Genomic DNA, 25,564 nt, shown 5'->3' on the forward strand with positions numbered 1-25,564 from the left:
GTGAAGGCTGGCACCATCACAGAGCTAGTCTTAAGAAAATATACTTATATAAAAAATGGCATGCCTAAAGTCTTTAAAAATAGTGTATACTATTAAACAGAAAACATTCCCATATAAAATTCTATTTATTAATTTGGTTCACCAGACATCTTTTCTGTCCCTATTTCATTAATTAACTCATCTTTCACATCTGAAAATGAGATTTCATTTTAATGTTTTGATATAGCAGAAACCTTCAAATTCTCTAAAAACAGAGTCTTAGAAGTTCAGGGGATGATTTCTGTGTGAAAGGTATTTTGATCATGTGACTTACCCCGAGTCAAGGCACAGAGGCTGACCCATCTCTTTTCTTAAAGGCTGCTTTCACAGGACTAGGGCTTTCTTTCTAGACAGTGACATCAGGTGGGATACACTTTCCCCAGATTGCTTGCAGTTCAGTTCATAGGAGATAATACGCTGGGCTCCCACGAGTTCAGGTACATGGAATGAGGTCATGTCCTCTGTTCACGGAGACACTGTCCTCCCAGCAGGAGTTCATACCAGCTCACCAGCGCACCAGCTCACCAGCGCACCAGCTCACCAGCGCACCAGCTCATCAGCTCACCAGCGCACCAGCTCACCAGCTCGACAGCTCACCCGGGAGGGCAGGGAAGCCTGCAGAGGGAAGTGGCTCCTGGACCTCAAAGGCCCTGAGGCCCTTCTCAGAAGGCTCCAGAAATTGATGGGAGAACTAAAAAGCTAAAAGTGTTTAACTTTGAAGTATAGTTAATAGGTTTAGTGATTAATGTTTGTAGAAAGCTATTGTTCCAGGAAATGGAATGTATGACTGGACCTACCCAGACTCCAGCAGACCACAAGCAATTTGACCTCTGTGCCCCAGGAAGACTACAGGCAATAAGGGTGAGTCTGAGCCATTGTGCTCCAGGGAGAGATGTCCACCGCCCAGAGCACAGATAAAGAATCACCAGTCAGCAGATGAAGGGATGCTAGGAAAATCACCTGACCACAGCCTTTATCTGATTAACATTTTTCTCTGAATTCCAAACCTCTCATCTACTTTTTTCCTGAATTCCAAACCCCTTACCTACCATTTTCTTCTCCTTCTACAAAGGCTTAGCTTGAGATGAGATGTTAAGATGGGTTTTTTAGGGTATGTAACCCACCGTCTTCTCGGATCACTGGCCATCTGAATAAAGTGCCCGTAAAGATTCAATCCTTGTCTCTATATATTGGTTCTGGGAGTGACTGGCAGCACAAATGCCAACTTTTCCAGTCTCACACCGGCAGAGCAAGTCTGGACCTACGGGGCTGTGACTCACACCTGTAGTACCACCAAAGCCGGCAGGAATCCTGTAGATCACTAACCCACACCCAGTCTACCCTCTGAGTCGAGTAGGGCCAGAGAGGTGGGTAGTGACAAAACTTGGGCTAAAATTCAGGCACCTTGATCTCCGAGCTGGCACTCTGTGTCTTATTGCCAGCACTTCTCAGACTTTAATGCACTGTCAACATGAGAACACCCAAACTTACAGAAAAATTTTATAAGAATTTATTTGAGTCAAAACTGACAAAAATTACCAAGAAGCAATATTTCAAATGCTCCAGAGAATGACAGTTTTGCAGTTTCTTTAATGCATTTGAAATTGGTAAGGGGACATAAGAAAGATTACAGGAAAGTGGAAGAAAGCAAGGTGGAGATTGGATTACAGAATAGTTAAGGTTATGTTTTCTCTTGAAGCTGGTTATGCCTATTTCAAAAGTATGTTAACCTCGATGCACAGAAACAATGGGCAGGACTTGCTTAAGGCAAAAATAACCTTTCACTAAAAAAGTTATGTGTCTGGAACCTATAACTGTCCACTATGACCTGCGCAGTTAGGATTTTATGATCAGATTACCTTGTGAGGGTACTTTTTAGTAGAACCCCTTTTTCATCCACAGTGCAAGCAAATCACCTAGAAAAAAAAATCTCCTGGGGAGCTCATTCAAGCCTAGCTCTGATTCAGCAGGTCTAGAGAACCATGTACAATTCTGCATCTCTAATAGGCTTCCTTGTGAGGCCAGTGTTGCTCTGGACAGTACTCTCAGCAGCACATTCTCTCATCCCTATTCTCAACATTCCCCAATTACAGAAAATCCAGAAAATAGCCTGTCCTACACTATCAAGGAACTGATTAAAGAAAGTCCTTTTCTCTTCATCAAGCCTACTTCAGACAGTGAAAGCCCAGCTTCCTCTGTCTCTTCTCTACAGAAGTCCCTGAATTGCTGCCCAGCTGCTGAGTGGGAACAGAACAGAAAACAGTAAGATCAGTGACCTCATTCTCTCTACCGTGTGAGTTTTGGATAAAATGATGATTCACAAAGTGGAGTCCCCACAACAACAGCATCAGCATCACTTGGGATCTTGTTAGAAATGCAAATTCTAAACTTCTAGGAGTAGGCCCAGCAATATGTGTATTAACAAGTCCTGCGGCTCAAGGCTGGGAATCACTGAGATAAGACTCATAACCAAGAGCAGCCTATCAGTGCTCCCAGCATTGTATCAAACAATGGTATTCGACCCAGAAAATGTGACCACACAGTCATTCCCAAGCCCCAGGACATAGCGAACTTGAAGCAAAGGAAGTACTATAACCATAAGTTAAACCGATGTATCTAGAGTGCATTAGCACATGACCGTGGGGCCCGTACAGTACAGGGCATCTGTCTTCATGGAGCTCAAAGAGAAGATTCCAAAAAAATCATAAAGACACTCACATTTGCTCCTTCAAGCAGAAAACCCCTCAACTTTTCTGACTTTTGAGAAGATCATTACAGTGCCCTTGGAACTATGTGTACAATCATTTCACTCTCTGCCTCACACCATTAAAGGACTGATTTATTTACCCAGCTCTTTCAGCAAGATAAGAGTACAGCTTCCAGTCCCATTCCCCTCATGTGTGTGAATTCTCGACTTCACGTTCTGAAAGAAACCATCTCAAACCCCCACGCTGTCAAAAGGGCAGGGATGCCAGCAGGTTAGACTGAGGCAACAGAACTGCGCCCAATGTAGTAATATTACAGAAAGAAATATAATTCACAGCCACCACCCCTCTCCCCCTTCTTGTACACTTCCCTCTTTTCATGAGAATCAATAAGAACATCTCATTAAAATGTTTGCTGTAATTTTAAGAGGGGCATTTGCTTCTCTGTCTTGCATGAATCAGACAAAGTCAAGTCTGATTCATCCCTATGCAATTTCACCTTGTTTGTAACACTGTTGCCATGGCAACGTTTTTCCTTTCAAGTACCAAGTAAATTGTGGAAGAGCACATACACACAGCATGTGCCTATAGGTAAATACTTCATTACTATCTACACAAACATTTCATTCACTGCACCCACTCTCTCCTCTTTCCATACACCCAGCTCCATTAAGATCCAATTTTTGAATTCTTTCTTCCCAAAGACATATAAAAAACCCTGTTCCACCAGAAGAGATTCAAATCAAAGTGGATTTGGGTTTGAATATTTTAAAATATTTTCCTCTTTCCATGATAATAGAAGTTTTTTAAAAAATCAAACCACAGAGTTAATAACCAAAGTCTTCTCCATCCCAAATAGCAGAAATTCCTGCCTTCCATCTCCATGCAAAAAGCACAACTCTCAGACAACAACACAGCTGTACCTTAAGAGTCGATTTCACAGCAATTTATACCTGATAAAGTTAATTCCTACATCAGGGCCCACAAAATGGAAGCTGTTCCAGTGGGCTGGCCCACATCCCAAATCTAAACCTAGATGAGTGGACGCTTACAGGAAACACCTGTCAGGGAGATCCAACAGACACCAAATACAGTCCTCCAACTCAGCTTCAGCTAGTTCACCTCACCCTAGATTCTAACACAGACCTGCTAGCCTCATAAGGAAACCACCACCCTCTTTGCCAATCATGCTTTGTTGCCTCATCCAATGTTCGATAAAACTCACTCTTACCCAAAATCCCTCGGTGGGAGTATTCCATTGCTTATGAGGCACTGTTCTCTCTCAATCCATGAAATGTTTTCCCTTAAATAAAGGACATCAACCTCATTACTAACATATTTAAGTTTGGCATCTGGCATACCTTTACCAGGCATTTATGACTTGTCTAGCCCCTTCACTAGCTCTGAGCCCAAAGTGGGCAGGATGTCTGTGTCACTCATCATCACCTCTCCCATGTTACCAGGCAGTGTTTCCTGAATGCCCAGCCATGGACAGATGCACTGGAATTACCCTGGAGCTTTCGAAAGTACAGTCCTGGATATTGTGCCTAAGGATTATGATTCTGAGTAGGTCTATAAGATGATGATAATTATAGTCTTTACTCAGAGGACTGTTATGAGAATTACAGGAAATCAAAAATACACCTGAAGCCTGTAGCCCAAGGCCTGGCCTGATGGACAATTAATAACTGAGAGCTATATTTACTGTTAATAAAACATTATTGGTAAAATACAGAGGACTATCATAACCAGTAGTAGTCTCACTTGAAGCTAACCAGTCATTTGCCCTGGGAATGTTGGCCCTCCCCTGTGACCACAGCTGCAGATTAAGGCTAGAGTTCCTGGCTCCTCCCTCCACTTCAGTAATTAGATGGAACACCTCACTGTACAGCATGGGACCTGGCATTGCTGGTAGTTTGCGAAGGGACAAAAGATATAGTCTGGATGTGCAGAAACGTTAACTCCCATGGGATAAACTTCAACTAATGGGATGCAAGAGAAGGGAAGGACCTAGGCAGAAAAGAACTCTCTTTTTGCTCCTTCCCATAGATTGCTACAAAAATATGGTTACTTCTTGCACTCTGCCTGGCTGCAAACAATCTTGCATGCTAAGAGCATACCTACCCATTAACCTACTTTGTATCTTCAGGGTGTCATGAAGTGGTAACCAGACTGGTACTGCATCATTTTGCATTTCTTAACATCTTTCCTTGCTTCACATCCCTTTTGTTTCACTCTTGCTTCCCTAGATTTAGGGCTTAAATAAAGCACCAGCATGTCTGTCTTACTCTGACCAAACAAGGGAAGCCTCTTATGCTTCTCCTTCTCATTAACCTTCTTCTTCTCCTTCTTCCCAAAAGACTCATCTACTTTCTCTTCCAAACCTTCAATTGATCATTTTTAATTCATGTTAACTTTTTTTTTATTTCTAAAAGGCCTTGCTTGGTCTCCAAGTTTTTCTTATAGTGTCCTGCATTTATTTCACTAGTGCAATTTCTTCTTACCTGAGAATACTAATTGTAGCCTTTTGAAGTTTTATTCTACTTCCTCCCTTTTCTCTGTTTCCTCTGAGTTTCATTTTCTGTCTTTTAACATTCTTTCATATTAAATATTTTCACATTAAAATATTTCCTTAAGTATATGATGATTTGCAATCCCTCTTTCTTTAGACTCTGAGAAAGCTCTGTGCTTGTGTCTGTGGATAAGGCTTACAGAACGATGGCCCTCACTCACCATAGAGTCATTGGCATGGACCCAACCATGCCATTGAGAAACACAAATCTCTCTTTCTACAGGTCTTTTCTCTTGGCCTGACCATTTTTCCCAGAGAATAATGCTCTACTCTCCTGAAAGGCTGGGGCATAAGCCTGGTTACCAGTGTCCTGGGCCCTGAGCCAGAGAGAGGAGCTGAGGTCCCACCATGCTCGCGTCAATTGCCCATGTTTTCAGTATGGCACTCCTGCCTTCAACTACCACGGTGGCCTCGTGCACATCTCTCTGGCTCAATGTCTCCAGAGAATAAAGTTCTAGTCTTCTTTCACAGTCAGAGAAGGGGAGCTGTTTGGCTCTGGGAGGTGAGGGTGGAATCTGAGGGCCTAACTCTTCTTGATATAAACTTCTAGCAGAACACCTTGTTTCCAGCCATCCATATCCTTACCTTTAGGGGTACCTGCCATTATTAGTTGAGCTATTCTGAACTTAGAGATGCAGACTAACTTGTTTCTGGTTGGCATTTTCCCTGCTCCTCCAACCATTTTCTTTCTTCTAGGATTGCATTGACTTCTCTGGTTGGCAATAGTCTCCTCTCCAGTTTTCTTTCTCCTTAGTTTCTACCCCTTTGCATTCCTTCACTGTTATTCTAGTGGATTTTGGGGAGTCTTTGAGCTACTGCATGTGCTCAATTTTCATGCTTGACTAGAAATCCTCAAATGCATATCTACCAAGATAAATGTCACATCTATCAAGATAAGTGTGAGCATTTGTTTTTTACCTATTAAGATAATAAAATATATTCATAGTTTATTTAATATTAAGCTATCTTATTATCCTGGGATAATGTTCATTTGGTAGTTATATATTATTAGCTATATTGGTTTAATGTTATATTTAGGCATTTTGCATTCATAAGTGGAATTCATTTTTATTTTCTTTTTTGAGTGTTATATTGATTGATTCTGGTATTGGAATTCTAGCAGATTAATAAGACAATTTGAACAGTTTTCTATTTATATCTTTACTATGAAATAATTTAAACTGTATAGAAATTATTCATTGATAGTTTGAAATCACTTGCCCCCAAGCCCTCTAGATCCCCGTGCCTTTCTTAAGGTAAATATTTGACCAGGTTTTTCAATTTTATCATATAACATTTTTCTTAAGAAATTGTTTGTTCAAATTTTCAGATAAATCTCAAAAATAGTATGCTGAATGAAAGAAGTTTTATACTGGAGAGTACATATCTCATGATTCCACTTACATGAAGTCCTAGGACAGGTCAAACCAACCTATGAAGGAAAGGAAACAGAGCGGGGCTTCCTCCGTGGGGTGGGATGGGAACAGGAAATGCCGGGAAGGAACACGAGAGAACTTTGTGGGGTAACGGAAATGTTCAGTAATTACTGTGATGGGGTTGGGTTACACAGGTGTATGCATATGTTCAATCTCAGTGAATGCACAACTAATATTTGCACACACAACATTGTACGTAAATTTTATATCAAAAGAAAAAATATTGAGAAATATTTAACTTTAGTTAATTACATGCACACTGAAATTTAATTAACTCTAGCAGTCATCTTTGTTTAATTCTATGCATTTAAGAGGAGCTTGCGAAAGGCGTTTGTGTGAGCCCAGTGAAGCACCCAGCAGATAGAAAACACAGTTCTGAGGGCCCCTGGGAGAGGGAAGCTCAGAATCTGAAAGAGGCTTGGGAAAGACGGGGCCTTTCTGAAACGTGGAAAGGAGGAAATAAAATACTTGTGCCACCACACATTAGGAGGCCAATAGACTGAGTCTCTTTAATTTCTGTACCAAGAAAGAAAGCATCCAAGGATGATTTCTAACAGCCACTAGGATATTAAAAGAATACAAAGGTCACTTCTCACTGGAAAGGAATTCTCATTAGATGCCAAGAGAACCCATAAGAGAGGCTTTGGCCACAGCTGTGTGTGTGTGCATGCGTGCACACCCAAGCACATTAAAGAAGCCCTGCAGCTGCCTGATAGAGAAATATAAGTGACAACATTAATAAATCATGTCACACCTCCAAGCCTCAACTAGCTTCCAATGCAAACTCTTCTGGACCGTGTGTTCACCTGCTGCCTGACTGTAAAATCCCCCTGGACACTCCTCCCTGTGAGCACAGCCACTCATCTTGAACACCACATCCCAGAAAGGGATGTTTCCTCTTTCCAGAAACTAAAAATAGTCATTCATTATTGATTTTAGATAGGGCTATAAATAAACTCAACATACGGTGTCAAGAACTAATAAACCTGACATAGTTAAGAATTTATTTGGTTAACTTGTAGACCAGTGCTCTCCCATGAAAATACAATGCAAGCCACATTAAAATTGCCACATAAGCAACTTGAAATTTTCTAGTAACCATATTTTTAAAAAACTACAAAAAAACAGGTGAAAATAACTAATAATATATTTTATTTAACCCAGTATCTCAAAGGTTATCATTTAAAAGGTATTAATATAAAAAATATTGACATAAAAGGTGTTCATTTGAAAGAATATTGAGGTTCTACCTCAGGTTATTTTTGTACTGAGTGTTTGAAACCCAGTCTGTGTTTTACACTCACAGCACATCTCAGTTCAGACTGGTCACATTTCCTGTTTGATGTCCACATGTGGCCAGCACCTCCCACAGTGGGTAGCCCAGATCTGGTCTCAAAATTAGGAATAATTCATGTGTGAAGTATAATACTAAAACTCACTTGTCAGGTTTTATTTTATTTTATTTTATTTTTTTATTTAATTGTTTTTCAAATACAGTTTTCTGTCTTTTACTCCATCCCAGCCCACCCCCTGTGCTCCCCACCTCCCTCCCACTTCCACCCCCTTAGCTGTTGTCCATGTGTCCTTTATACTAGTTCCTCTAAATCCCTCCCCTTTTTCCCTGAAATTCCCTCCCCTCTCCTCTCTGGTCACTGTCCCCCTGTTCTCTATTTCAGTGTCTTTGTTTTTATTTTGCTTGCTTGTTTGTTTTGTTGTTTAGCTTCCTGTTAACGGTGAGATCATATCATATTTGTCTTTTGACACCTGGCTTATTTCACTCAGCATAATGCTTTCCAGTTCTATCCATGCTGTTGCAAAGGATAGGAGCTCCTTCTTTCTTTCTGCTGCATAGAATTCCATTGTGTATATGTACCATAATTTTTTGATCCAAAAACTTGTCAGGTTTTAAAAAAACCAATAAGTTGAATGTCCATTTCTTACTGACTACAGAAAAAAAAACTTTGGTCACAGAGTTCCAAATCTCTCAGATATCTAGAATGCATTCAGTGCAGATGACAGTATTCCCCGACCCATGAATAGTAAACAATAAAAGTTTCTTTAAAATCCTTTTCCTGCATTAAGGCAAAACCTCTGACTGCAACCAGGGAACAATTTAACAAGGGCTCCAAGCTACATGTATTTAGGAGCCAGGCAAGTGCCATAAATGAGTGGGAAGCAGCGTGTTGCCTGTAAGACAATAGGGAGTGGTAGCAATTGTGCGGGATTGGAATTGTGTGCCCTGTCTAAACACACTCAGTTTGAGAACCTGTGTAAACAGCATGCATGTCAGACAAAACCCATCTGTTAACCAACTTTCACCACCAGTTTATAACACCTAATTCATTGGGACCAAAAAGGGAGCATCGTAAAGGAAGGGCTTATTTTATTCCCTGAGTGGAGGAGTCTGTCTCCCTGGTTACAGTGCCAAAGGCAACATTTTCTCCTCCCAACGACAGAGCTTTCTGTGAAGCAAACATGCTTCTCACTTAGAGTTGTCTGTTACAACTTTTTGGCACGAGCAAGAAACAAGAAAACTATTAGATGCAAATCCTCCACATGTAAGCTTCATTAGCATGAAATGGCATGACATGTGGTACACATACCCTCACTCGCTCTCCAGACAGTGTCATGAGGCCACCTGAAGAACGTGAGCCTGACTTGGTCACTGCTCTGAAGACCCTGCTGACCAACCAGGCAGTGTTGAATGCACATCTGTGCTGTTCAATGCGAAGTGTCTTTTTAAAAATTTAATTGTTGTCCAAGTACAGTTTTCTGTCTTTTACTCCCATCCCAGCCCACCCCCCCAGTGCTCCCCACCTCCCTCCCATTTCCACCCCCTTAGTTTTTGTCCATGTGTCCTTTATACTAGTTCCTGTAAATCCTTCCCCTTTCCCCCTTGAATTCCCTCCCCTCCCCCCTCTGGTTCCTGTCAACCTGTTCTCTATTTCAATGTCTTTGGTTATATTTTGCTTGCTTGTTTGTTTCATTGTTTAGGTTCCTGTTAGAGGTGCCTATTAAAATACCAATGACATATTTCACAGACATAGAACAAACACTTCAAAAATTTATATGGAACCATAAATGACCCTGAATAGCAGCTGCAATTTTGAGAAAGAAGAACAAAGTAGGAGGGATCACAATACCTGATACCAAACTGTATTACAAGGCCACTGTAATCAAAACAGCCTGGTACTGGCATAAAAACAGGCACATAGACCAATGGAACAGAACAGAGAGAGCCCAGAAATAAACCCAAGTCTCTATGGGTAATTAATATTTGACAAAGGGGGCAGTAACATAAAATGGAGTAAAGATAGCCTCTTCAACAGATGGTATTGGGAGAACTGGACAGCTACATGCAAAAAAATGAAACTCGGGCAAAGTGTCTTTTGCCTACCTCCGTCTCCCTCAGATTAGAAGCTCTCTTCTAAAGATAAGGAATATGGGAGGGCGGGGAGAAGAAATTTAAGTTAGCTCCTTAAAAAAAAAGTCTAGTACTGAAAAATCTTAAGAATACGTGATAAGTGTGCATTATGAATTATATTTGCATCTTAGAAGAATTATAGTATAGGCAGGTCACCAAACATACTTCTCCTAAGAGCACAGTGTATGACAGAAGTATCATCAATAAGAGAAAAAGATTCCCTTTTAAAACACACAGCGTCATCCTCTGAGTGTCCATGAGATTGCTCCTTTTGATGGAGTGACTCTAATCCGGATGTTGTCATCATAGCAAAGAGAACACTCCTTTAGTTCTCCTGAATTAGGAGGAAGCAGTTTGGACACCAGTAGCTTCTTCCTTTTAGGGAGTGTGGTAGTCTGCTCAGGCTGCTTAGGCTGCTTTAACACAGCACAGACTGGGTGGCATTAACAACAGAAATTTCGCCTGCACAGAAGACAAGAGAGCAACCTCCCCAGGTTCAGCAACCGCTAGTCTTATTTTTATTTTTTTCTGTTTTTTACTGTTTTGGTAATATTAAATGAAGAAAGAAACATATTAATACCGCCTTGGGAGAACCCCAACCAAAGAAATCTGGAATATATATTAAATGCTTTTCTCCTTTCCTGTTCATTTTGGTTGCTAGTGACAAACTACTAAGCATTGTGCATTAAAAAAAAATTCGATGCCCTTTTTATTTATTTCTAGATGGAGAGAGGATAACATTTGCTGTCTTATGTGACTCTCTTTGAAAATTTGCAGCATGAAGTTTCTCAAAAATAACATTTTTACCCTTGAAAGGCTAAAAATACCCATAAAATTATTTTCTCACAGTTCTGGAGACTGCAAGTCCAAGATCAGGTGCTGGCAGGGATGACTTACTCTTCGGAGGCTTCTCTCCTTGGCCTGTCCAGGGCTGCCTTCTTACAGCCTTTCCCCACAATTGTCCCCCTGTGAAGGGTGCCCCCGCTGCCTCTTCCTCTTCCTCCAACACCAATCATAATTGATTAGGGGAAACCCTTACGGCCTTATTTTAAATCTGTCACCTTTTTAAAGGCTCTATCTCCAAATACTGTTACTTTCTGAGGTACTGGAGGTTAGGACTTCACCATGAGAATTTTGATCGGACACAATTCAGTCCATAAGGGGAAGCAACATTTCTTGAAGAAGAAAAAAAACAGCTAACATTCATTGAGTAACTCTTATATGGTGTCAACCATAATAAGCATTTTACATGTTTTAATTCATTCCATCTTCAGAACAATCCCATGAGCTAGATACTTTTATAATCTCCGTTCTACTGATGCAAACTTAGGGTGGAAAGAGCATAAGTAACTTGTCCAAGGTCCCGCAGCTAATGAGTAAGTGGCAGAGCAAGGATATGAATACAGATGGACAGATGGCTTGGCTACGAAGCCCGTGCACTCAGCCACTTTACAATAGACAGAAATGCTTTTTCAGCAGAGAATCTGCTACTCTGAATTTGTTAACAATGGCTCAATATCTTGTCCGTTATGGACTGAATTTTGTTCCCCAAAATTCATATGTTGAAGGTCTTACCCCTAACGGGACTTATTTGGAGAAAGGGTCTTTAAAGAGGTAATTGAATATAAATGAGGTTACATGAATGGGGCCCTAATCCAATAGGCTGGTGTCCTTTTGATAGAAGGAAGAGACACCAGGGATGTGTGTACAAAGAGGAAAGGCCATGTGAGGAAAGAGGGGGAAGGCAGCCAGCCATCTGTGAGCCAAAGAGAGAGGCCTCATGAAAAACCAAACCAGGCAACTTTACCTTGGACTTCCAGCCTCCAGAACCATTTAAAAAATACATTCCTGTGTTGAAGCCACCCCGTCTACAGTGTTTTGCAATAGCAGCTGAATTGACTATTACACAGATCCTATATCAAGAGCTAGTATGGAGAGAATCTGTGATTACCACAGATAACCTATAAGATTTTGATCACAAGAGGTTGTCAAGTCAGTAAAAGAGTCTCAGGGAAGTGGGCTTCTCAGGACACTGAACTCTGGAGGTTGAAATATTTTGTAGAATCCACTGGACTCTGCTTTCTATCCTCAAGTAAGGATGTGGACTTCTAGACTCTGCATCTGGATTAAGATCTTGGAAAATGTGATGTTTTTTGGGTGTAATGAAAATTAAAATGCATAGGTTGGGAGTGTAGGACAAAAGGAAGATAACAAATAAAAGATTCGGAGTGAGAATAAGAGGGCAGTGGCAGAACAAGAACTGAGCTTTTTGGGCTTGGTAAGACCCCCTCGTGGGACCCCAGTGCCTGGTATCCAGTGCTTCTCTCAACCTCCCCATCCTATTAGGGATTCTAGAGACCAAGGGAAGCTGTACCAAGGTCAACTGCACCTGATCTCATGTAGTGTGTTGACCTGAATTTTAATAAGATCTCTAATCCCTCACTGATCGACATTTACACTAAAAATGATTGGTGTTTACTCTAAAACTTCAAAGGCTCGTGGGTGTGCATGCATACCCTGTGAAACTGAACTGCGTGTGTTTTTAACAACAGGCCGCTCATTAGACAGATAAGACAAATGTTTGAAAAACAAAATTAATAAACAGTTGTTAACCTGCTATAATATGAAAATATGATGTGAATTATTATAAAAAACTTCTAATATCTTGTAACTGGGTAAAATTTTTATCAAGAGAATCTGATATTTTTGTTTAAACAGTCTAGTAGTCTGACTCCTTTTGAAGGAATAAATAAACCATAGAGAGACCTAGTGTAGACCAAGCAGAAAGATACAGCCTTAATTAAGATCATGCATTCAATGAATATATTCAGCAAAATTTTTAGCATCCTATTATGTGCCTCTGTGCTGGGCACTGACCAGCCTGAGTTGCATAAGCCATGAGAAACTGAGAAAAACCAAACAGAAAAGGGATAAAGTGAGCTCCTAAGATATGGGAGCAAGGGCTTCTAGTTCTAGGAGTAATAGAAGTAGCATGGCATTGAGGTACTTGGAAAGAAAATCCTTGCAAATTATTTAACAGCACAAATTTGCACAGGGAGAGTAGACAGCTGGGCCTGCAGAATACAGAGGACAATGTGAAATGTTTAGGAAGAAAACCAATTGAGACAAAAAGGAAAAATGGCCTGGGACACAATTAACTCTCTAAGCTTGAAACCTTTCTTTTTCTGGGGCAAAAAAAAAAAAGAATTAGCACACTTATTTTGTTGTTCACCCTTGTGTTAACTACCTAGAGATCTCTGTAGTGAGTTCTATAGGTTTCTTTCCCTTGCTTTGTAAATTTCTACTGTGTTTTGAAGAAAGCAGTAATTTGCTTTCATGTAAGATCTTATGACCCCAAAGAAATGTACAGAAATACATAAATCCAGAAGGGTCTTACCAGCTTGTTCTCCTCTAGTCTGAGTATGTGTGTAGGGGCTAGTGATTGGGTGTTTTTAGGTGTGCATGCACCGAAAACATGGACTGTACATGGGAGCACATGAGTTGTGTTGTGTGGACAGAAATAATAATATTTTGAATGGTGCTAACAAGTCATGAGATGAGTCACTGAGAACAGCCAGGAAGATAATAACTTTCTGGAAGAAAAAATCACTTCAGGGGAAAAAACTGCTTCTGCTTTAGTCCCTAATTAGTTTGTTAGAAAGGTAGGCACATTATCTAGCCCAGGAAGGCAGCTGTGCGTGCCTCACTCTACCTTCTGAGGAGGCAGCAAATGGCCACCAGGCCAGTTGACATCAGGGACTAGTCAAGAAAACAAGCCCCCGGGGCCTCTGGGACCAGCACTGCACTGGCTCCATTCCCCACGGCTCATGTCCAGCACGCACAGCACACACCTGAACTAACTTATGGTTCTGGAGAAAGCCCTGAAATCAAATAGTGGGAAAGACTTTGATGGACCTGCAGAAAATAATGCAACAAACCAGGGGTATCATAGGAGGCGATGTCTCTGTCTCTAGAAGAACAAGTTTATACATTTGTAATCAGACAAAAAGAATAACTATTTCATCAACTCCTCGTATAACCAGAGTTTTTGTTTGTTTGTTGGCTGGTTTTGGACCTAACAAAAAGTATATCATATTTACATCAATAACCATAGTTCTAAAGTGGGTACAAAAGACAAGCAGAGTGTGAAGGAGCCTCAGCCCCTACCTGGCAGCCCCTCTCACTTAGCGCCCCCCCACCACCACTGAAACTCACTGCTGTAAACCAAACAGCGTTCAAACGTTTCATAAAGAACATGTACATCCGATGGAGGACAACTCCAACAGTCATCTGTGTTTAATTCTATGCATTTCAGAGGGGCTTGAGAAAGGGGTTTGTGTGAGCTGAGGAAACCAGCCAACAGATATAAAACCACAGTTCTGAGGGTCCCTGGGAGAGGGAAGCTGAGAGTCTGAAAGAGGCTCAAGAAAGAGGGGGCTTTCTGAAGTACGGAAAGGAGGAAATAAACTACTTGTACCACAACACATTAGGAGGCCAATAGACTGAGCCCGACTAAAACTAACTAATGTATTGTAAGATGTGGCCAGAGTTAACTAAGACCTGAGAGAATGAACCATTTCAGTTGCAGGACTTCCGACAAAACAACAAAAGCATCTCTTATCAAGAATAGCTTCATCATCAGACTCAGACACACAGATCAGACTGATGGTTGCCAGAGGCGGGGGTTAGGGGGCTGGGTTAAAAATGTAAAGGGATTAAGAAGTGCAAATTGGTAGTTACAAAATAGTCACACAGCATAGGGAATATAGTTCATAATATGGTAGCAATTATGTACAGTGCCAGGTGGGTACTCGAATATCAGGGGGGCCGCTTTGTAATGAATATGATTATCTAACCATTATGCTTATGCTGTATGCCCGAAACTAATACAAAATAATACTGAATGCAAACTATAATTGAAAAACATTTTTAAATGACACATTACATATAAAATCCAACTTATGCTTCAAGGCTGGGTTGCAATGCTAGCTCCTCTAGGAAGCCTTTCCATGTCTCAGCAGACATGCTCCTCCCTCTGAAGCTGTAGATGTTACGCACATGCCTTCCAGAAGGCACGCTCCTGGAAAGCTGGGATCTTGCCCCCTAACACAGTACCAGTACTAATGAGCATGTTCCTTAGCATTATGAATAAACCAAAGCATATGTCCATTTAGTTTATGAAAATAAAGCATTAACAATAAAAAAGGACAGTTTCATCATGGTGTATCTACTCAGTTTGAGAATTTTTAACAGTTAAAATTAATTATTGGCTAATTTAACAACATCTGCTCTGTAAAAGACAATGTCAAGAGAACAGGAAAACAAACCACAGGCTGGGAGAAAATAGTTGTAAAGACACATCTGACAAAGGACTGCTAAAAAATACAAAGAAATTTTTAAAACTTGTCAAAAAAAAACAAATCTATTTAAAAAAACTGACCAAAGTTCTTTTTTTTATTTTAATTGTTGTTCAGATACAGTTTTCTACCTTTTACCCCCATTCCAGCCCCCCTCCAGCCCTCCCCACCTCCCTCCCATTTCCACCCCCCCCTTATTTTTGTTCATGTGTCCTTTATATTTGTTCCTGCAAACCCTTCCCCCTTTCCCCTGAAATTCTCTCCCCTCTTCCCTCTTCCCTCTGGTCAGCCTGCTCTCTATTTCAGTGTCTTTGCTTGTATTTTGCTTGTTTGTCTGTTTTATTGATTAGGTTCCTGTTAAAGGTGAGATCATATGGTATTTGTCTTTCACCACCTAGCTTATTTCACTTAGCATAATGCTCTCCAGTTCCATCCATGCTGTTGCAAAGGGTAGGAGCACCTTCTTTCTTTCTGCTTCATAGAATTCCATTGTGTAAATGTACCATAGTTTTTTGATCCATTCATTTACTGATGGGCACCTAGGTTGCTTCCAGCTTTGGCCATTGTAAATTGTGCTGCTATGAACATTGGGGTGCATAAGTTCTTTTGGATTGGTGTTTCAGGGCTCTCAGGATATAATCCTAGCAGTGGAATTGCTGGGCTGACCAAAGTTCTTAACAGACATCTCACCAAAGAAGATATACAGATGGGAAATAAGCATATGAAAAGATGCTCAACATCATATATCATTAGGGAAATGGAAATGAAAACAATAAAGAGAGTTACCACATACCTATTAGAATTAACAAAATCCAGAACATTGACAACACCAAGTGCTTGTGAGGACATGGAGCACCAGGAACACTCGTACATTGCTGGTGGGAATGCAAAATGGTCTGGCCACTTAGGAAGGCAATTTGATGATTTCTCACAAAACTAAACACGCTCTTACAATATGATCCAGCAATTTCTCTCCTTGGTATTACCCAAATGAGTTGAAAACTGATGTCCATATAAAAACATGTACATGGATATTTATAGCAGCTTTATTTATAATCACCAAAACTTAGAAGCAGCCAAGATGTCCTTCAGTAGATGAACAAATAAACTGTGGCACATGCAGATAATGGAACATTACTCATTACTTTGAACATTAGCTCAAAAAGAATTGAGATATCAAGCTATGGAAAGAAATAGAGAAAACTAAATGTGGCTTGCTAAGTGAAAGAAGACCATCTAAGAAGGCCACATACTATAAGATTCCAACTATATAACACTCTGGAAAAAGCAGGACTATGGAAACAGTAAGATGATCACTGTTTGCCAGGGGTTGGAAGTCTGAGAGAGGGACAAATAGGTGGAACACAAAGTTAAATTTTTCTCTATGACACTATAATGGTAAATACATGTCATTATACATTTGTCCAAACCCATAGAATGTACAACACCAAGATGAGCCCTAAGGTAAACTATAGACTGTGGGTGATTTTGATGTGCCAATGTAGGATCATAATTATTAGAAATGCCTCACCGTGGTGATGGGTGTTGACAATGGGGGGGCAGTGCATGTGTAGAACAAAGTTATATGGAAAATCTCTGTACCTTCACTTCAATTTTACTGTGAACCTAAAAGCTCTGTAAAAAAAAAGTGGGGATCTTAAAAAAAAGTAATAGATGTCTAAATGAAATGTGACTTCCTAAATTATATTCTGGAACAGATAAAGAACATTAAAGGAAAAACTGGTGAAATGCAAATAATGTCTTGAGTTTAGTTAGTAATATAACAATGTTGGTTTCTTAGTTTTGCCACATGTTACATGATAATGTGAGATATTAGCATTAGAAGAAACTAGGTAAAATATATATTTGTAACAACTATAAATCCAAAATTATTCCAAAATTAAAATTAATTTTTAAAAAATCAATGCTCGGCACTTTCAATGGTTAAATCCAAAGGTTATTTGAAAAACATTCCATGGAAAATTCATTTGTAGTTTCTTTATTCTTACTTTCAACATTTTAGAGAATTCTGAAATATTTCTACTAGACATACAAAACCACCCATCTATTATAAGAACCCCAATAATCTTCCAGTAAATTTTTCACCTCTACTACTCCTACCAAAATTCTAGAATCCTGTGGTAGACTACAAGAATAGCCACAATTCTGTACCCCCTCCCTGTATCCACACCTTCTCTGCAAAGTGAGGTAGCACCTCCTACCATCAGGAATCTTTCTCCACCTTGTGAAGCTGGGCTGAGGTCGTATCACTTCCAATGTATGTGAGGTAAGTGATGTGTGATTTCCGAGCCCAGGCCTCAAGAAACCTTGGTATTTCCACTTTCACCATGCAGGGCCTGCCACCACCATGTGAACAAGCCCAAGTTCACCTACTAGAAAACTGGAGGCAACAAGGAACAGAAATGAGCCACCGAGCTAGCCCTCTTTTAATGAGCCAGCCCCCGGCCAATCCAGCTGTTGGCCACAGATGTGTGAGGTAGGGTAGCTCAGCCAAAACCAGAGACCCAACCAGCTGATCCTAATCCAAGCCACCATGCAGCACACCCATGAGCAAAACTAAATGATAATAGATGATTGTTGTTTTAAGCCACTAAGTTTTGGTTTGCAGCTACAGCTCACTGATATAACCACACACATTGCAATGGTAACTATTTTTAAAAAATAAAGGAAAGCAAATCACAAGTGTTGGCAAAGATGCAGAGAAATCAAAACCCTGTGCACTATTGCTAGGGACATAAAATGGTGCGCACACTGTAGAAACAGTATGGCAGTTCCTCAAAATATTAAAAACAGAATTACAATATGGCCTAGCCATTCCACTTAGGAGTATATATGAAAATATTGAAAGCAGGGTTCAGAACAGATACTTGTACACCTATGTTCATAGTAATATGGTTCACAATAGCCAAAAAGTGGAAGCCACCCAATTGTTCATCCGTGGGTTAATGCATAAACTAAATTTGGTAGTCCATGCAATGGAATATTATTCATTCTTAAAAGGAAGGAAATTTTGGCACGTGCTACAGCATGAATAAAACTTGAGGACATTATGTTAAATGAAATAGGCCAAACACAAAAAGATAAATACTGTATGATTCTACTTATCTGAGATACTTCAAAGAGCCAAACTCATAGAGACAGAAAGTAGAATGTTGGTTGCCAGGGACTGAGGAGAGGGAGCAATAGTGAAGTGCTTAATGGCTATAGAACTTCAGTTTTGCAAGATAACAGGAGCAGATTAGTTGCACGACAATGTGAATGTGCTTGACACTACTGAACTGTATACTTCTTTCTGAAATTCTTTTTTTAAATTTTTTATATTGCTGTTCAACTGCAGTTGTCCCCATTTTCCCCCCATTGCTCTCCCCTGCCCTGCCCTGCCCCCCTTCAACTGTGTGCTTTAAAATGATTAAGACAGCCATTGTATATTATGTATTTTACCACAATTTTTTTAAGCTTATGATATAAATCTCCTCTATCCATTAAGTCTTCTCATTCCTTTCCAGCCAAATTTGACCTCACAACATGAAGATATTTGTCCTGAATTCCTGAAAAAATTTCAAGTCTCTTACTGTCTCTGATACCAACTTCTAGTTTAAAGTAGGAAAAAACAGAATGCATAAAAAAATCACCCTTTACTATTTTATAGACTGAATGGCAAGAAATTAAAGTTATTCTACAATAGAAGCTCCCCCTTCATTTACTTTGCCGCTACCAGGAAACTATGCCCCCATAGAATCTTTACTACTAGCTCCTGGATTATGTTCTTTCCCCCTTCTCGTTAGCCCAACCACCTCTTTTAAACCCCACCAGTGGCCTTACAGTGAAAAGCTAAAGGACATATTGAATTCTAAAAGACTGATAAATGGGGCCTTTTCTGAAGCTCAAATAAAATGATGCATGTACAAGTCAGAGACACGCCAGCTCCCTGCTGAATTACAGGGGACACCTTCTCAGAAACACTGTCCATAAAAGCTAAAGTAATTACAACCTTCATGGGTTATTATCTCAAAGACTAAGGGTCCCAGTAGGAAAGGAGAGTAAAATCTTACACCTAGGAAAACATCTTTAAAATCTGTTCTCCCCACTTCCATCATATCCTTCCCCTAAATGCCCGTCTCAAATCCCAAAACTTCTTTCTTTTAAGCTTTTCTAATGTGTATCTTATAGCCCCTCCTACTACTTCTGTTCTCCCTGCTCAGATTTATAAAATAAGACCCAGTAGGGAAGGGAGGCAGAGGAAATTGTCCAGTGGCCAAGGCCTTGGTTTTCTTTTCTGGACAGATGAAATGTCCCTACATAACCTGGCTGGAAGGTCTAATTCTAATAAAAGAAACACACATAGGGAAATGAACAGAAATACTTAAGATCCATTGGTCTTGTGAAATAACTTTTAGATGAGATCTATATTTAAACTGTACCAATTCTGATTTCCAGAATGTGTGACTCTTAAAGCCCAAATGAGTTTGAGCGAAGCCATTTTCACTGGAGCAGGGTTTGACATTTCTCATCCTACACAGAGGAAAATAAATAGTGGAGCCATCTTCATTCATGGAAAGACTGATTTCTGGTCTTTCTCACCCCATTGGATTCTGACCTTCCAACAGCACACAGCCTCCCCTCTGGACCAAGGAGAGGGAAAACATCATTCCCTGACACAGGGAATGTGATGTTTTGCCCCAAAGGGGCAACAGGAAGTTCTGCTGGCACATTATCTCCTAGAGGAAAGGCCAGCTGTCTCCCAACACTTTGTAAAAAAAAAATATGGGCTAAAAAATAATAAAATTTTAATTTCCTTTGAAGTGGAGGTTGGTCTCATTTTATACATTAAAATAATTCCTAGAAGAGGACATCTGCCAGCTCTCCCACTCTCAGGTCTCCAAAACTCCCTCTCAGCTTCTTTCTGTACACTCTACTTGTCATGAGTGACTCACACTCTCTAATCCAGAGAACACCAACCTGTGTGCCACCAATGTCTTACATTACCCCAGGGCACCTTGCAAATTTTACCTTTTTCTCAAGGTATCACTCGCTAAAAGTTTAAAAGCACTGCCCTTTACATCCTTCTAGGACTCAGTTGCCCTTTCTGTCTGGAAAACCCTCTATGTATGTAATTTATACCCATCTTTTCAACACTGGGTATCTGACTTCCTCCTCCAGGAAGTCTTCCTTCATCTGACCTAGCCCACCAATTGGAATAGGTTAGGTACTTCTCTACACTTTGAAACTCCCCCCACCCACCATGCCTAGATTGTGTATAGTAAGTAGTTCTCCAAACTGCTCTTATTTGGAGGGCAAAGTCCTCATAGCTGTTTTTATTCTACTCTTAATTGAAGTTAGTCTCATTTTCCCTGTGAGCTTAAGATAACCATCTCTATCTAAGGCAAGTCTCTTTATCCTTCAAGTCACCATTCAGATTTCACTTTGGTGACAACTTCCCCTGCCCGACCTCAGCTCCAGTGAAAGTGCTTTGTGCTTTGTGCATGCTGCACCCTAGCCCTGCCTGCACTGTGTTTTCGTCTCTGTTGTACCTATTTCTCCTTATCACTAGACTGCAACCTCATTGGCACCAGAAGTATGTCTGATTTCTATTTGTATGTCCAACACCAGTAGGCACCTTCTGTTCCCTCAGCGAATAGCCTGTCTCCCAAGAAGATCTGTCATAATTCTAACTAAATCACCAGGTGGTAAAGACATGTAAACATTTTTTACAGCTTTTATATACCATAAAAGATTTTCTCTCTCTCTCTCTGTCTCTCCCCCTCTCTCTCTTTTGCTCTCTCGCTCTCTGCTCTCTGCTCTTAACCAGTGGCTCTCATTCTTAGGATGCATCAGCGTCACTACAGAGCTTGTCAAAACAGATCTCTGGGTCCATGCCCAGAGATTCTGGTGTATTGGTCTGGGGTAGGACCCAAGAATTTGCCTTTCTAACAAGCATCCACATGATGCTGATGCTGCAGGTCCACAAGCCAGATTTTGAGTAGCCCTGTACAAAGCAAGCCATCAGATAACTCAAATAGATCTCCTCCAGATCTTCTCAGACACACACATCTGATCCTGGACCAAATGAATAATCTTCAAGAGAAATGTACCAGATAGTGCTTACATGTTCTGGGTCAAAAAAAAAAACTCTCATTGTTTTGCACCTGGCATTTTTATCCATTTTTGTTACTGTTCTTTTTATTAGATGGCCCAAAGGGAAGTGACAGTCAGAAATACATACTATGAGGGACAGATTTGAAGAACACAGGCCTGGAGCCAGACTCCCTCATACCAAATCCTGGCTTGGCTTGAACTCTGTGCTTTAGCCTCCTTTTCTGTAAATTAGGAATAATCACAGTCCTCCCTTATGGGGTTGCCATGAAGCTTTGATGAGTTAGCACTCACAAAGTGTACTGACTTAACACAGTGTCTGGCTAGGTAAGTTAGTGCTCAAAACATTAGCTTTCATTAGTATTAGCACTCTTAAACATGACCGTTTTCACACACACTATCTAATTTAGTCTTAAGTTCTATCAACAGCTTGTCTTAGACCATATCATTAAAAAGAGCTAAAACTTGGATAGAAATAAACTTTAACTCCAAAATTCATGTTTTCTCTTTCTAAGCATTTGAGAGCTTATCAAAAGGCAATTTCCCAGTCCCATCTGACTGCTCAGATTCTTATTCCAGTCCGTGGGGGACCCAGAAACCTGTGTTTTAAACTAGTTCCCCAGGGAATTTTAAATCTGATGCTGGTGGTGTAGGGACGATCTTTTCCACAGACAGCATCCCCAGAAGGACATTAGAACTAGTGAGAACAAATGAAGAATGGAGTTTTAAAAACTAACTACTAAACAAACGTCTTTTGTTATTATGGAAAGAAATTGCTTTTCTTCAAGTGATAGAGCTACATCAAGATAAGAAGAAAGTGTTAGAACACAGTTGAGGACTAAAAGCTATTGCTCTAATTTGACCACGAAAATGAAAGCTAAAAATCGTCTGGAATCAAGGGATGTGACAAGGACTGAGAACTCAGTGTTTGCATTCAGAAACACTGCATTTGATTCCCATATCTCATCCATATTTCATGTTATCTCAAGCAACTTATTTCACCTCTATGAACCTCAATTTGCTCATTTGTAAATAAAAAATATCTACTTCATGGGATTGTTGTAAATAATAAAATAACCCATGTAAAGTACTTAACACTGTGTCTGGAACAGAACATACTCAGTAGAGACGGTACTGTTATTCCTACTAAGGTTGACAGTCAGTTGCAGAAGTGGTACAGGAAAGAGGGTGAAGGGTGCATGACAACACCACAGCTTCATGAACCAGTGTAAAACAGTAAAGAACAGGAGTGGAATGGCATCTTTAAAATTTAATCACATTTAGGAATTTTGAGCGCACACCATTATCCCTAGCATATGTGTGTCAACCGCAGCCTCATCATATCTTTGTAACACCTGGAAAAATGTGATGTGTGTGTGCACTAAAGACTCCCTTCCCAAAAGGGCTCTTCATGGTCCCCAGAGCCTGAGGCAGAAATGGACAGTAGTGCTTACTCAGCGTTTGCAGGAAAATGAGAACCCTTCTCAGAAAGCCTTTGCACTCGTTGTGAATTTGTCCTCATTAACCAGCCTCTTCCCAAGAGTATCATCACAAATCTGTGCATTCTAAAATGCCTCACAGACCTTTGCAAAGAGCCTGCAGCCCACCCAACTCCAGCGTCTTCTGTCTTTGGATACAAGGAAGGAATAGGAACAAAAGGACCTTTAAGCAAAAGAACTCATGCTCCTGTTTGGCTCTCACAGCCCATAAGCAAATTCTGAACCCAGGATTGTGCGTGTGTGTTTGAAAATAGAAATGTGGAGGTTAAAACTAGTTCTAAATGTTTAAAAAGCACGTATTGAAGTTGCCTGAACACTCTGTGCTGCTGGCATGTCATCAAAGTCATTTGAAAAAAAAAGTGATCTGGCGTGAAATAATTCTTAGAAAATACTTCACTGCAGAGAAAACAAAAGCACACTACTCCCAAAGAAGACAAAGAACTGAAGAGATTAAGAAGTACAAATAGGTAGTCAGGGAATAGCCGTGGGGGTGTACAGTACAGTATAAGAAATAGAGGAGCCAAAGAACTTACCATCATGACCCATGGACATGAACAACGGTGAGGCATTGCCCAAAGGAGCGGGGGTGCTGGGTGAAGCAGGGCAAAGGGGGAAAATCAGGGCAACTGTAACAGCATAATCAATAAAATGTAATTTACAAAAAACTGCTTCGTGAGAGCAGCCTATCTGTCAAATGAGTTGGGCTGCTTGTCTGATGCAAAGGCCACTGTTAGCCCTAATATTCTAGAATTCTAAGATTTTATTTATTCATATAGTTAGATGGATGTGCACATATGTGCACACACACGTATGTACAACATAAATTTTAATTACTTCCAAGCATATGATAGAACGGTGTAATACTATTTAAACTCACCATAATTCTCCATCCTTAACATTAAGCTCATTCATAAACACTTAGAAATTTCCTACTACGTGGAAAATGGGATTTTTTTCTAAATTAAAACCATCCTATCAAGAAGTATCACAGCATTTTGCTAGGTTAAATATTAAGTTAAATTCCTTCAAGAGCTAACACCATAAAACTTAAAAAGTGTTATCCAATTTTTAATTACTGTAGTTTGCTGTGCATAATGCTCAGGGTTTTTGCTCAAATTTTTTAGGAAAAAATAAGGATGCACATTATACATAGGTAGTACTAATTCTGTATCTATATAAATGGTTTTAATTCTTTTATTTATGCTTATGCATTAAAAGTGTAACTGTAGAAAACAATAATGATATCCATATGCAAACTCCCTGGAATACTATAATCAGTTTTATTTCAAATGTAAACAAATACATAATTGAATTAAAAAAATTACAATGAAAGATTTTTTGCCTGAAATTTTGGGCCAAAAACGTGGGCGCACAGTGTACAGTAAAATACAATAAGTATAATATGCCCTGTAATTTATCTACTTATATTTTACATGTTGATTTCGTTGTTTTTGTTTTTTTTTTTGTAAAGGAAATGTCTAAATTGAAAGTGTCTGAAACAAACGTGGGAGGAGGGCTAACAACCCTCCTTTCCAAAAACGTCCATTTAAGACGGTTTATCCACAAATCTCAGGTCGTCATAGCTTCCTAAACGAACCCTCTTTACTCTTCCTCCTGGGTCAGCACAACTACCCCCACACTCGTCTTCATTCGGTACATTTTATGTAAGTGCTTTTCTTTGTTAACCTGTGAACGGGGCTGGGTAAGTGTCAGAGCGTCCTGCCTGATAGCGAGGGGGTGGGGCCTCACGCTCAAGGTGCATCCCTGCGGGGGGCGGTGGGGGGGGGACCTGACCCAGCCGGTAAAGGACAGTTCTCCCTCTTTCATACCCTTGCCCGCCCCCTCTCTCTCCCAGCCCCTCATTGTCCATAACATCAGAAGAATTATTATTTTTTTTAATGACACAAAGGTCCCCATTGCTAATGCAGTCCCTGGATACTTCTCTTTCTGGGCTGTGGTAGGTAAATATCATGGTGGAAAGTGCCAGTCTCCCCGGGTTTGCCCACAGTAACCTGCCCCCGTGTCGGCAGAGCACGCACACTGAAGGCTCGGAAAAGGCAGAGAAATAGAAACGCTCTAACTGGGTGACGTACAACGTTGTTTTGCCCGCAAGAACAGGAAACTGCATGGCACGATCCTAACAATTATTTCCAGGGAGCGTGGGTTTCCGAGCTCACAGAACCTTCACACAGAGTCCCTGCCTGCTGGGAGCAGCAAGAACGGAAGCTGAGGGTTCCCCGCTGCACAATGCTTCTTGTCCAGGTGAAGGTTTACAAATCGCACCAGCCAAGAGGCCTTTTCGGTTTTCCCGCTGAAGTTGTGCACTGTGGTCAACTGTGATGTCGCATCAAGGTCCCTCCCCACCACCCGGCTGCCTCCTGATGGGATGGGTGTGAGAGAAGGAGCTGGACAATAATT

General features: G+C 40.5%; 1 long non-coding RNA gene across 2 annotated transcripts in view; it reads right to left on the minus strand.

Annotated features, from left to right (window-relative positions):
- The window catches only part of LOC119059061 (uncharacterized), a 156,908-nt gene extending 156,198 nt beyond the window's left edge, over positions 1 to 710 (minus strand). For both annotated transcript variants that reach the window (XR_008389946.1, XR_005084356.2), the window contains exon 1: positions 637 to 710. This is a non-coding gene — a long non-coding RNA (uncharacterized LOC119059061). The remainder of the gene's footprint in view (positions 1 to 636) is intronic.
- Between the last annotated feature and the right edge of the window lie 24,854 nt (positions 711 to 25,564).

This window comes from Artibeus jamaicensis, unplaced genomic scaffold, assembly GCF_021234435.1.
Source record: "Artibeus jamaicensis isolate MK-2021 breed Jamaican fruit bat unplaced genomic scaffold, CSHL_Jam_final scaffold_1964, whole genome shotgun sequence".
NCBI classification, from domain to species: domain Eukaryota; kingdom Metazoa; phylum Chordata; class Mammalia; order Chiroptera; family Phyllostomidae; genus Artibeus; species Artibeus jamaicensis.